This window comes from Loxodonta africana, chromosome 8 (genome assembly GCF_030014295.1).
Source record: "Loxodonta africana isolate mLoxAfr1 chromosome 8, mLoxAfr1.hap2, whole genome shotgun sequence".
NCBI classification, from domain to species: domain Eukaryota; kingdom Metazoa; phylum Chordata; class Mammalia; order Proboscidea; family Elephantidae; genus Loxodonta; species Loxodonta africana.
In genome coordinates this window covers 89,945,882-89,959,288 of record NC_087349.1, presented here as the reverse complement: position 1 = coordinate 89,959,288, position 13,407 = coordinate 89,945,882, and the positions used below count along the sequence as shown (strand labels likewise).

The 13,407-nt window shown below is 40.7% G+C and overlaps 1 protein-coding gene across 2 annotated transcripts in view; it reads left to right on the top strand.

The window, feature by feature from the left end:
- The window catches only part of CPVL (carboxypeptidase vitellogenic like), a 146,370-nt gene that overhangs the window by 70,742 nt on the left and 62,221 nt on the right, over positions 1–13,407 (top strand). The window lies entirely within an intron of this gene.

Below are 13,407 nucleotides of genomic sequence, written 5' to 3'. Positions count from 1 at the left end.
CACATTCAAAATTCTCCAACTGTCCTCCGTTACAATTTTTTTTTTAATTTCAGGGCTCAGTAAAGCTTTATGTATTACAATGGCTTGTCATATCTTAGTCCTCGCCGTTGTTTTCATCGCTGTCATTTGTGATGATATTTTTGAAGTGTTCAGGTCAGGTGCCTTGTAGAATGTTCCGTATCTGAATTTGCCTGATTCTTTCTTCAATGCTCAGATTCAGTTAAAAGATTTTGGTAAGAACAGGACATAGATGATGTTGAGTATTTTCCATCATATCGCACCAGGAGAAATGTAATGTAAGTTTGTCCCATTATTGGCCATGATGAGTCGGAATCCACTTGACGGCAGTGGATTTGGTTTTTTTTTTTTGGTTTAAGCCTGATCATTTGGCCAGAGTGGCATCGGCCAGACCTCATCCTTGTAAAGGTATGCTTTTCTGTTTTTAACTAATAAATAATTTGAGGCCATGCAAACATCCTGTTACTCACCAATCTTGTTACTCAGCGGTTTTAGCATTCATTTATTATCGCTGTGTGAATCAGTTACCACACTGGGGATTGTAAAATGGTGATTTTTCTAATCTATCTTTCTATAGCTATCAGCTGGTATTCTTCTGTAGAGGAGATCTTTTTCTTATCCTTCCTCTCTACTGTTTACTTTTAAAAATATCACTTTGTTAATCCTAATCTAAAATGTTAGATTGTCCTTGATGTGTTAAAATTTATTGCTGTAGTTATTGATGCTATGTTTTTCCAGTCTAGATTGTTCCATCTGGTTTGTCCTCTGCTTTAAGGCCATGAGGCCGAATGGAGAAGTGGAAGGGGTTCTGGATTAATAATCAGGAGACTGGGATTCAGTGCAGCTTTGCTTCCTGTGGATGACTTTGAGCAAGTCCTTTAACCTCTCTGGGCCTGTAATTTTCATCTTACAATCAGAGGGACTGGCTTTTAAATTGGAACACTTCCAGAGATGTTTTGCTTTAAAACGTGTTCAAATATACTTACCTAGATTTACTCTTAAAATCCCAGCATGTAATTGCAGCCTTAACATAATATCCAGGAGTCCTGGTGGCCCAGTGGTTAAGCACTGGGCTGCTAACCAGAAGGTCAGGGGTTCGAACTCACCAGCCACTCTGTGGAAGGAAGATATGGCAGTTTGCTCCTATAAAGATCGCAGCCTGGGAAATCCTATGGGGCAGTTCTACACTGTCCTGTGGGGTCGTTATGAGTCAGAATCAACTTGACCGCAATGGGTTTGACATTATGGGTTAACATAGTACCAGCCCTCCTCCTTCTCTCCCCCTCCCCACCAAAAAAAAAAAATCAGTAAAGGAAAATCCTTTCTCTTCTGAAGTCCTAATTTCTCTCACTCTTAGGTAAGCTGAACAAATAATGCCATACCCATTGTAGAATTGTCTGTGAAAAATAAGTTTGTAAACTCAGAAAGGACTTTCTACTTTACCATGCAAATTTACTAGACCTAAATAGCTTCTATACTATCCTGTTAGCTCAGGCTTATGCTTATTCAAAGTCCTGGCAAGAAAGGGCCTTGGAGAGCATCTAGTTCACGCTTTATATTTTTAAGATCTTTTTTGAGGGTATTTATTGAGAATTGATCACATGGCAGGCATTATGCCACGCGCTATTTCACACATGACCTCCTTTAATGCTCACAGCTACTTTATGAAATAGGCACTGTCATTATCATCCCCATTTTACAGACAAGGTGACTGAGGCTTGGAGAAGTTAGGAATGCCTCACCAAGGTCACCCATCCAGAAACTGAGCAGGCAGGCCCCAGAGCCTGAAGACTGTAGTCAGGGAGCTGCTGAGGACTGTAACCCTGCTTGCCTGCCATGCTGTCTGGAGCCTGGGTGCTCTCTCCTCAGAACTGCACTATCTGGAGGCCCTGCCCCTTCCCACAAAACAGATCCACTTTCTTCAGAAGACAGCCAAACCTTCCCCTTTCATATGTTGTGCAAAATCTCTGGGGTTATCAGCCTTATACAAAGAGAATGAGGCTAGCCCCATTCTGGTCATGATGGTCAAGGGGTCTGGAGCTCTTCAGAGCTCTGACTTAGGTGGAGGAGAGTCTGGAAATAATAAAAGTATCTATTGCATAAGTTATCTGGAGTGTTTAATTAAATGTTGTTAGGTGCCATCGAGTCGACTCCAACTCACGGCAACCTTATGTCTAACAGAACATAATGTTGCTTGGTCTTGCAGCATCTTCATGCTGACTGGTATGTGTGAATCCCTTGCTGCAGCCCCTGTGTATTTTGAATGCCTTACAACCAAGGGGGCTCATCTTCCAGCACAATAATAGGCAATATTCTGTAGTTATCTATAGGTCTTCACTGGCTAATTTTGGGAAGGAAATCACCAGGTCTTTCTTCCTAGTCTGTCTTAGTCTAGAAGCTCCACTGAAACCTGTCCACCATGGGTGATCCTTCTGGTATTTGAAATACCAGTGGCATAGCTTCCAGCATCATAGCAACATGTAAGTCACCACAGTCCTGCAAACTGACAGATGGGTGGTGGGTTTAATAATTTTCCTCATATATTTAGGATAGTCACGAACACCCAATACATGATGACTGTTATTACCATTCATGTTGAAAAGCTTGATTAATATAGTATGGCTCCAAAGAATTTGCCTGGCTGCATCTAGACAGGGACCAGGTGTTAATAGAAGCTCAATCATTGTTGGTACGTGGCATTATCTCCTCTGCTACGTATCTGTTATTTTAAAATCATCTCTACAATAAATAGCTTATCTCATCAAAAGTGAAGATGAAGATGGAGCTTAGAAGCTGATACTAGAATTTTTTTGTTTGTTTACTTTTTATATGAGAAGCAGCAAAATCCCTAAAAGACCCAGCTCAGCTGCCCAGCCACCGCCATGCGAATGATGGGTAGGCTGACAGACAAGGAAGAAGCATCTTTGTCTCTTTCCCATCTTTTCTTAATTTCTGCCCAGAACAGCAACTGGAGTTAATTTTCCCTAAAGAAAGACAAATGCGTCTGTAAATCACCCTCCTCAGGCATGAAAAAAATGTACTTCAAAAAGAGAAATAAGCTGCGTTTAATTCACATAATTAACTTTCTTTATAAGCGTTATCCTTTCTAAGCCAGTAACTATTAGTGAGATTGCTCTTGTTCTCAAGGTACAGTCACACTTCAGAACCCTCTCCAGTGTACTGGGCCCCAGCTAGAGTTAAAGCAAAACAGCCCTCACTGGGAGGCAGGGAGGTGGCAGGCAGAAGCAGGACTGCCCATGTTGTCCGAGCATATGGCTTTCTGTCCTTCTCCAGGGAAGGATTCCACGTTTATGGGTGGCTGTAGTAGTGGATGAGACCTTTTCCAAAATGGCAGGATGTACAGTTAAAACTGGGCACCTCTTTTGGGCCAGCAGAGTGGGGCATACGCTCTTGACAACAATTCTACAACCGCGGTTAAGTTGAAGGCCGAATAAATGCAAAATTTTGAAGCTATTTAAAAATTAGCGAGCTTCATGGGATACTTATCTTCATCGTAATGGGTGAAGTCCTGCTGGGAGCACGGTGTCTGACAACCTTTACTGAAATCATCATGGTCCAGTTTTGGGTGGCAGGCTCCTATTATGCCAGAGTCATGCTTGTTTAATTTGTTTCATACACTACTAACCGAGTTTAATGACTGTTAGACAGTAACTTTGTGCAAGGTTGTTCAGAGTTAAAACCAAGAACACAATGATATTTCTCTCCACCATCTTTTTATCTCTCTTTCCTGGCCCTTCTTTCAGTGTGCTGTGTTCTGGACCCTGGGGACCCTTCTTTCTACTCCCTTAGTTTCCAGGACCATCCTATGCCCTACCTCCCACCCAGCCTTCCTCTCCTTGGATGTATTGTGCTCAAGCACTATTTCTTCATGCTTCTGCCATCCCTATCATGATTTTTCTGTTTCTTACACCCATACTGACTTGTTAGCAGCTCACTGTCTGTTAGAAGGGATCTGGTAAATTAAACTACGTGTGGGTTACTCCTGACACATTTGTATTTGAACGGAGGACAGATTCTAACCCACACAAAGATACTTGTAGTATGGGAATATCAAGCACTGACTTACAAGTAAAGAGGTGACATGGAAGGTGGGGTGGGAGAACCATGCTAGCCGTTGGTTATAATCATCTTATGTAGGCCTTTGTCATTATCCTGTTATCCCAGGCTTATGCTTATTAAATTTACTGACAAGAAGGGGGCTTTGGAGAGCATCTAGTTCCCCTGTTGCTTTTTTAAGATCTGAGGATATTTATTGAGAATTGATCATATGGCAGGCATTATGTCAAGCGCTGTTTCATGCATGACCTCCTTTAATGCTCACAGCTACTTTATAAAATAAACCCAAAAACCCATTGCTGTCGAGTCAATTCCGACTTATAGCAACCCTATAGGACAGAATAGAACTGCCCCATAGGGTTTCCAAGGAGCGCCTGGTAGATTTGAACTGCTGACCTTTTTTTTTTTCGGTTAGCAGCTGTAGCATTTAACCACTATGCCACCAGGGTTTCCACTTTATGAAATAGGCATTGTTATTATCATCCCATTTTACAGGCAAGGTGACTGAGGCTTAGAGAAGTTAGGAACACGTTACCAGGGTTACCCGGCCAGAAAGTGGAGGTGCTGGGATTGGAACCTGAGCAGGCCGATTCCAGAGCCTGAAGACTGCAGTCAGGGATCTGCTGAGGACTGTAACCCTGCTTGCCTGCCCTGCTGTCCTGGAGCCTGGGTGCTCTCTCCTCAGAACTGCACTATCTCAAGGATCTGCCCCTTCCCACCAAACAGATCCACTTTCTGTAGAAGAGAGCCAAACCTTCCCCCTTCATAAGTTGTATAAAATCTTTAGGGTTATGAGCCTCATACGAACAGAAAAGAAGTCCCCTAGCTTCTTGAATGTTTCTGTCTTTCTGGCCAAGACTTAGTTTTAATCATAAAGTGTGGCTTTGATCATAAAGTTTTATAGAGTAAATGGAAGCTTCAAGTGATAATAAAGATGAAGTCCTTGTTTCTCAAAGCTTGGAATTTGCAGGATTTTACTAGATAACACTCGAGATGTTTTAACTCCTGAGCCCATGACAAATGCCCGTTCATCTGCACTTTGCCAATATTTTCTTTTAGACCTGCAACCTATTTGTGGCTATTCGATGAGTTTAATATTGGAAAAATCAAGGTTTAAGATGCAACCTGAAGAATTTAGCAGGGGCGTATGGAAATGTTTTGTAAGTTGGGCTTCAGGCTTTTGGAGAGCATACCCAAATCAAATCAACACATATTCATGGACTCTTCAGTTGCATGGAAAAGGATATGAGTAAATCAGAAGTCATTATAACCTTTGACTGAAGTGAACTACCATGCTGAACCAAGCAGCATGAAGAAATAAATGGTACCTGATTAGATGTCTAGACTGGGGACAGGAAACACTAAGTTCAATCTATTATGCTGCTTAAATCTCCTGAATTCTATCTACAGTGAGCAAACAAAGGACTGGGTTTGTTAACTGTGGCCCAGTGTGTTCATAGTATTTATTTAAAAGTCAAATTAACTGGATCTCCATTTTAAACAAAAGGGTTTATTCACCTGGTTGAGTCACCTGGCTTCCAGCTGGGTTTCTTCAGAATTGGGGCTGGGGGTGGGAAGGAGTGCATCTTTTTCACTCATGCCCATCACTGATGGATTCTTTTTTTTTTTTTTAAGAAGTGTCTCCTCAATACAAAATAGCAGTATATCAATTGGAAGGCAACATGTATCTTTGTATAATTTTATATGACTAAAAGTTGGCAACAGATCAAAACGTTTTCTCTCTATTTCTATCCCAGTAGATTGTGCAAGTTTCTTTTCAAGCTCAGAGTCAAGAGAAAAAGACATTTTGATAAAGACATATTCTTGTTAGAAGCCATTTTTCTTTTTAATTGCAACAGTGTGGTCTTGAAAGTAGATGACGCACGGTCTAGAAATGTCTAGAAGTTGTGGAGATTACCACAACACTGAAGTTTCAGCTTTCCTCATTCATTATTTTTCTAGTCTGGCCATTTTAAGGCCACGCCTCTTCTCTCCTCAGAGAAAATAATGATGCTGAGTGAAGTGAGATTCCACCCAAGGCTAGATGAAGTCAAGAGGTTGCCCTAGCCTCATCTTTTCCTCTTGGTTGTTGCCTCTTGTGTGACTCCATTAAGCTTAGGGCTTTCACTGCGTTTATTTTTTGGGTTATTTCGCTTGGGTTTTCAATGTGTATGAGGTCCCTGGGTGACAGAAGCAGTTGGCCCTCAACTACTAACAGAAAGGTTGGTGAGTTCAAACCCACCTAGCAGCACTGTGAAAGAAAAGCTTGGCAATCTGCTTCCATAAAGATTACAGGCAAGAAAACCCTATGGCGTGGTTCTACTCTGTAACACATGGGTCACCATGAATCAGAATTGACTCAATGGCAATGGGCTTTCAATATGTGTATAAAATTCTCTTCAAGGCATATCTCCTTGTTCCTTCTACTCCTCCCCCAGGAATAGAGGTGGCTGCACCATAGTCTGCGCCTGGAGACTGAGGATTTCATCCCATGGGGGGAACTGGAGAACAAGGCACTGGTGTGACTCTCTCCGCAAGGGCAGCCCACTTCAGTTCCTTCTGTTCAGTTCCTTCTATGGACATGGAGGTATCCTCACTAGCCTAGAAGTGAATTCATCAAAGAGGCCCTCATTCCAGCCCGAGTGCCTGGGGGAGTGAGCACAGAGCAGGGAAAAGGGCTCAGAATGACCTTGATCCTCAACATGCCATTGCTGAGGCTGACAGCTCCCCCTTTTCCAGTTGCCAGGCAGACTTTAGGGACTAGGGATGTCCATGGTGAAACTGTGTGTGGAGGTTCAGGGGGAGAGGTCTCACTTCAAAGGACGGTACTCATTATCACAGAAAAAGTTCCGAAGGTTTTGCTGTAAAGTGCATACCATGAAGCCAGGTGGAAGAATGAGTATAGCTGCATCTATTTTCTTCATCTGTTTTCTACTAAACCTCAGTAAGAAATGCAGCCGACCGAGAGTAGCTTAAACAATAGTAACTACTAACATATGTGAAATTTCTGGAAGAGGACACTGTCTCCATTATAGCATTATTCTCTGACACTATTAGTTTTCCTCCTGGAGGAGCTGACTGAAGCTCGATTTTTAGATCTGGAATCTTTTTTCCTCCCTTAAAAGTTAACAGGGTGGCAACTGCTGCAAAATATACTTTTTTTTCTAGCGCACATGGAACATTCTCTAGAATAGACCACATATTAGGTCATAAAACAAACCTTTGCAGAGTCCAAAACATCGAAATATTACAAAGCATCTTCTCAGACCACAAGGCAATAAAACTAGAGATCAATAACAGAAAAACGAGGGAAAAGAAATCAAATACTTGGAAAATGAACAATACCCTCCTGAAAAAAGACTGGGTTATAGAAGACATCAAGGAGGGAATAAGGAAATTCATAGAAAGCAACGAGAATGAAAATACTTCCTATCAAAACCTCTGGGACACAGCAAAAGCAGTGCTCAGAGGCCAATTTATATCAATAAATGCACACATACAAAAAGAAGAAAGAGCCAAAATCAGAGAACTGTCCCTACAACTTGAACAAATAGAAAGTGAGCAACAAAAGAATCCATCAGGCTCCAGAAGAAAACAAATAATAAAAATTAGAGCTGAACTAAATGAATTAGAGAACAGAAAAACAATTGAAAGAATTAACAAAGCCAAAAGCTGGTTCTTTGAAAAAATTAACAAAATTGATAAACCATTGGCTAGACTGACTAAAGAAATACAGGAAAGGAAACAAATAACCCGAATAAGAAATGAGAAGGACCACATCACAACAGAACCAAATGAAATTAAAAGAATCATTTCAGATTATTATGAAAAATTGTACTCTAACAAATTTGAAAACCTAGAAGAAATGGATGAATTCCTGGAAAAACACTACCTACCTAAACTAACACATTCAGAAGTAGAACAACTAAATAGACCCATAACAAAAAAAGAGATTGAAACGGTAATCAAAAAACTCCCAACAAAAAAAAGTCCTGGCCCGGACGGCTTCACTGCAGAGTTCTACCAAATTTTCAGAGAAGAGTTAACACCACTACTACTAAAGGTATTCCAAAGCATAGAAAATGACGGAATACTACCCAACTCATTCTATGAAGCCACCATCTCCCTGATACCAAAACCAGGTAAAGACATTACAAAAAAAGAAAATTGTAGACCTATATCTCTCATGAACATTGATGCAAAAATCCTCAACAAAATTCTAGCCAATAGAATCCAACGACACATCAAAAAAATAATTCACCCTGATCAAGTGGGATTTATACCAGGTATGCAAGGCTGGTTTAATATCAGAAAAACCATTAATGTAATCCATCACATAAATAAAACAAAAGACAAAAACCACATGATCTTATCAATTGATGCAGAAAAGGCATTTGACAAAGTCCAACACCCATTCATGATAAAAACTCTTACCAAAATAGGAATTGAAGGAAAATTCCTCAACATAATAAAGGGCATCTATGCAAAGCCAACAGCCAATATCACTCTAAATGGAGAGAACCTGAAAGCATTTCCCTTGAGAACGGGAACCAGACAAGGATGCCCTTTATCACCACTCTTATTCAACATCGTGTTGGAAGTCTTAGCCAGGGCAATCAGGCTAGACAAAGAAATAAAAGGTATCCGGATTGGCAAGGAAGAAGTAAAGTTATCACTATTTGCAGATGACATGATTATATACACAGAAAACCCTAAGGAATCCTCCAGAAAACTACTGAAACTAATAGAAGAGTTTGGCAGAGTCTCAGGTTATAAAATAAACATACAAAAATCACTTGGATTCCTCTACATCAACAAAAAGAACACCGAAGAGGAAATAACCAAATCAATACCATTCACAGTAGCCCCCAAGAAGATAAGATACTTAGGAATAAATCTTACCAAGGATGTAAAAGACCTATACGAAGAAAACTACAAAGCTCTACTACAAGAAATTCAAAAGGACATACTTAAGTGGAAAAACATACCTTGCTCATGGATAGGAAGACTTAACATAGTAAAAATGTCTATTCTACCAAAAGCCATCTATACATTTAACGCACTTCCGATCCAAATTCCAATGTCATATTTTAAGGGGATAGAGAAACAAATCACCAATTTCATATGGAAGGGAAAGAAGCCCCGGATAAGCAAAGCACTACTGAAAAAGAAGAAGAAAGTGGGAGGCCTCACCTTACCTGACTTCAGAACCTATTATACAGCCACAGTAGTCAAAACAGCCTGGTATTGGTACAACAACAGACACATAGACCAATGGAACAGAATTGAGAACCCAGACATAGATCCATCCACGTATGAGCAGCTGATATTTGACAAAGGACCAGTGTCAATTAACTGGGGAAAAGACAGCCTTTTTAACAAATGGTGCTGGCATAACTGGATATCCATTTGCAAAAAAATGAAACAGGACCCATACCTCACACCATGCACAAAAACTAACTCCAAGTGGATCAAAGACCTAAACATAAAGACTAAAACGATAAAGATCATGGAAGAAAAAATTGGGACAACCCTAGGAGCCCTAATACAAGGTATAAACAGAATACAAAACATTACCAAAAATGATGAAGAGAAACCAGATAACTGGGAGCTCCTAAAAATCAAACACCTATGCTCATCTAAAGACTTCACCAAAAGAGTAAAAACACCACCTACAGATTGGGAAAGAATTTTCAGCTATGACATCTCCGACCAGCGCCTGATCTCTAAAATCTACATGATTCTGTCAAAACTCAACCACAAAAAGACAAACAACCCAATCAAGAAGTGGGCAAAGGATATGAACACACATTTCTCTAAAGAAGATATTCAGGCAGCCAACAGATACATGAGAAAATGCTCTCGATCATTAGCCATTAGAGAAATGCAAATTAAAACTATGATGAGATTCCATCTCATACCAGCAAGGCTGGCATTAATCCAAAAAACACAAAATAATAAATGTTGGAGAGGCTGCGGAGAGATTGGAACTCTCATACACTGCTGGTGGGAATGTAAAATGGTACAACCACTTTGGAAATCTATCTGGCGTTATCTTAAACAGTTAGAAATAGAACTACCATACAACCCAGAAATCCCACTCCTAGGAATATACCCTAGAGATACAAGAGCCTTCATACAAACAGATATATGCACACCCATGTTTATTGCAGCTCTGTTTACAATAGCAAAAAGTTGGAAGCAACCAAGGTGTCCATCAACGGATGAATGGTTAAATAAATTGTGGTATATTCACACAATGGAATACTACGCATCGATAAAGAACAGTGACGAATCTCTGAAACATTTCATAACATGGAGGAACCTGGAAGGCATTATGCTGAGCGAAATTAGTCAGAGGCAAAAGGACAAATATTGTATAAGACCACTATTATAAGATCTTGAGAAACAGTAAACCTGAGAAGAACACATACTTTTGTGGTTACGAGGAGGGGAGGGAGGGAGGGTGGGAGAGGGTTTTTTTATTGATTAATCAGTAGATAAGAACTGCTTTAGGTGAAGGGAAAGACAACACTCAATACATGGAAGGTCAGCTCAATTGGACTGGACCAAAAGCAAAGAAGTTTCCGGGATAAAATGAATGCTTCAAAGGTCAGCGGAGCAAGCGCGGGGGTCTGGGGAACATGGTTTGAGGGGACTTCTAAGTCAATTGGCAAAATAATTCTATTATGAAATCATTCTGCATCCCACTTTGAAATGTGGCGTCTGGGGTCTTAAATGCTAACAAGCAGCCATCTAAGATGCAGCAATTGGTCTCAACCCACCTGGAGCAAAGAAAAATGAAGAACACCAAGCCCACATGACAACTAAGAGCCCAAGAGACAGAAAGGGCCACATGAACCAGAGACCTACATCATCCTGAGACCAGAAGAACTAGTTGGTGCCCGGCCACAATTGATGACTGCCCTGACAGGGAGCTCAGCAGAGGACCCCTGAGGGAGCAGGAGATCAGTGGGATGCAGACCCCAAATTCTCATAAGAAGACCAAACTTAATGGTCTGACTGAGACTGGAGGAATCCCGGCGGCCATGCTCCCCAGACCTTCAGTTGACACAGGACAGGAACCATCCCCGAAGACAACTCATCAGAAATGAAAGGGACTGGTCAGCGGGTGGGAGAGAGAAGCTGATGAAGAGTGAGCTAATTATATCAGGTGGACACTTGAGATTGTGTTGGCAACTCTTGTCTGGAGGGGGGATGGGAGGATAGAGAGAGAGGGAAGCCGGCAAAATTGTCAAGAAAGGAGAGACTGAAAGGGCTGACTCAAGACGGGGAGAGTAAGTGGGAGTAGGGAGTGAGATGTATGTAAACTTATATGTGACAGACTGATTGGATTTGTAAATGTTCACTTGAAGCTTAATAAAAGTTATTATAAAAAAAAAAAAAAAAAGTTAACAGGGTGGCCGGGGTACAGTAAGTCGGCTACAAATGTTGTCGAAACATGTAAGAAGAGAGAGAGTCAGACGGAATACACAATTACAAGTTTAAGTCCAATATCATTGTGCTTTCACACATCTGGATAATTAACCAAGGATTACATTCTCTCTAGACTATTTTTACAAGTACAATATACTCCTAACATGATTTCCATTAGGCTATTCCAAACATCATTTAAGAACTCAGAGAGATTGCAGACCAAGATTCAAGACTACTACTCAACTGTGATGTTGAGACCTTTTTCCCTCATGGGGGAAATAAAAGACTGAGAGCTGAATTCTGAGATCCTTCTGATGTAAGAGAAAGAAGGGAGGTTTATTGCTTCTGTAAGCTCCAGCAAGTAAGCGCGTAGACAAATGCACCCCGAAATCTCTGGTTCTTTTTGTCAGAGGTGAGCTCCAAATACACCCACCATGAGAAAAATTAACCAAAAACAGAACAGTGTTGGAAATTGGAGCTAGGTGTTTCTTTAAATATTAGAAAGGAATAATAAGAGCAGACTAAAACCCTGATGGGTTGATGGCTACTCTGGTTTGAATGTGTGTTAGATAAATACGTTTATCTGGCTGAGCTCCTCATTTGAAAGTCACTGCCAAATTCTGAAATAATTGTGTTCAGATAGTTTCTGGTTGCATTTTTGCCCTTTCCTTTTATAATTGCTTTGATGCTGCGCTGGGCTCTTTATGAGGCCAGAGTGTGATGTTAGAAGGTTGGTGTTAATTCACAGACCTCAGGGGCTTCCTTGGGCAGCTGTGACGCACATTGGTGAACGGCAATGAGAGGTCAGAGAAGCCACAGAAATGATAGTGCTAGTGGTGGTGGTTGCTGCTGCTGTTGTTATGGACAGAACACTGAACAAAAGAAGCATGAATTCGTAACAGTACAGAATCATAACAATAGGCCTGAGGGACCATATCGTCCATTTCTAGTCAGTAAGGCAACCATACCCAAATTCTCCCACCAAAATATGGGTTCTATTCTATTTAGAACATCCAGGAAATGGAGAACGAGGTAAAATAAGAAAATACTTGATTTATTGTCTGGTTGTTTTGTAAAGTGCCTGTGGTGGACAGAGAATCTTTAAATGAAGAAATAAATGATTTGAGAAGAATAAATAAGTCAGATCTTGCAAAAATGAATGATGTCTCAACAAGAAGAGTGAAAATAATTGAAATTTCATTTTAATGTTTTGGTGTTTGTTTTCTGTAAAATAATCCCATAATTGTCTACTGTGTGACAGCCTGAGTCACTCAACCAATGGAATGATTAATGAAGACGGTAGTGAAGGATTTGTCACAGTGACAGAGGGCAAAGAAGTATGTGGTAGTCATTAGAAATCAAAAATGAGGCAAACATCATCATTGTTAGGTTAGTGACTGCAGACCAAACTTTGCAGAATCTGGCTTTGGACGTGATTATAGAACTACCCATTTCGCTGTACTGTTTTTCACGAGTGGTCAGCTTAGCCTGGGTGTGGATCAACCCAAGGTTTGGTCCCAGCCTGGAAGACCAGAGACCCATAGCCTACTCCAGGACCACTGGCCAAGATGTGATTCGATGTGAGACACAGGAGTGTGGAGGCAGCCAAACCTGAGATCAAATTCCAGCTAGCATATTACTGAAACACATAGAACCTTGTTTTCACCATTGCAAAAATTAGGAAAGCCGTGTTTACCTTAAATTGGCTCTTGTGAGAAGTAAAGTAGGTGAAATAGCCTTGTTCATGGTAGATGCTCAAAAAATTGAGTGGATGTTCCTTCTTCCAACGCTGCCTGCATATCTCTCAGATACATAAGTGGGCCTGAAGGTGGAAAGTGCCATAAAAATGAGGATGTTTTAGCATATATTTGTCAT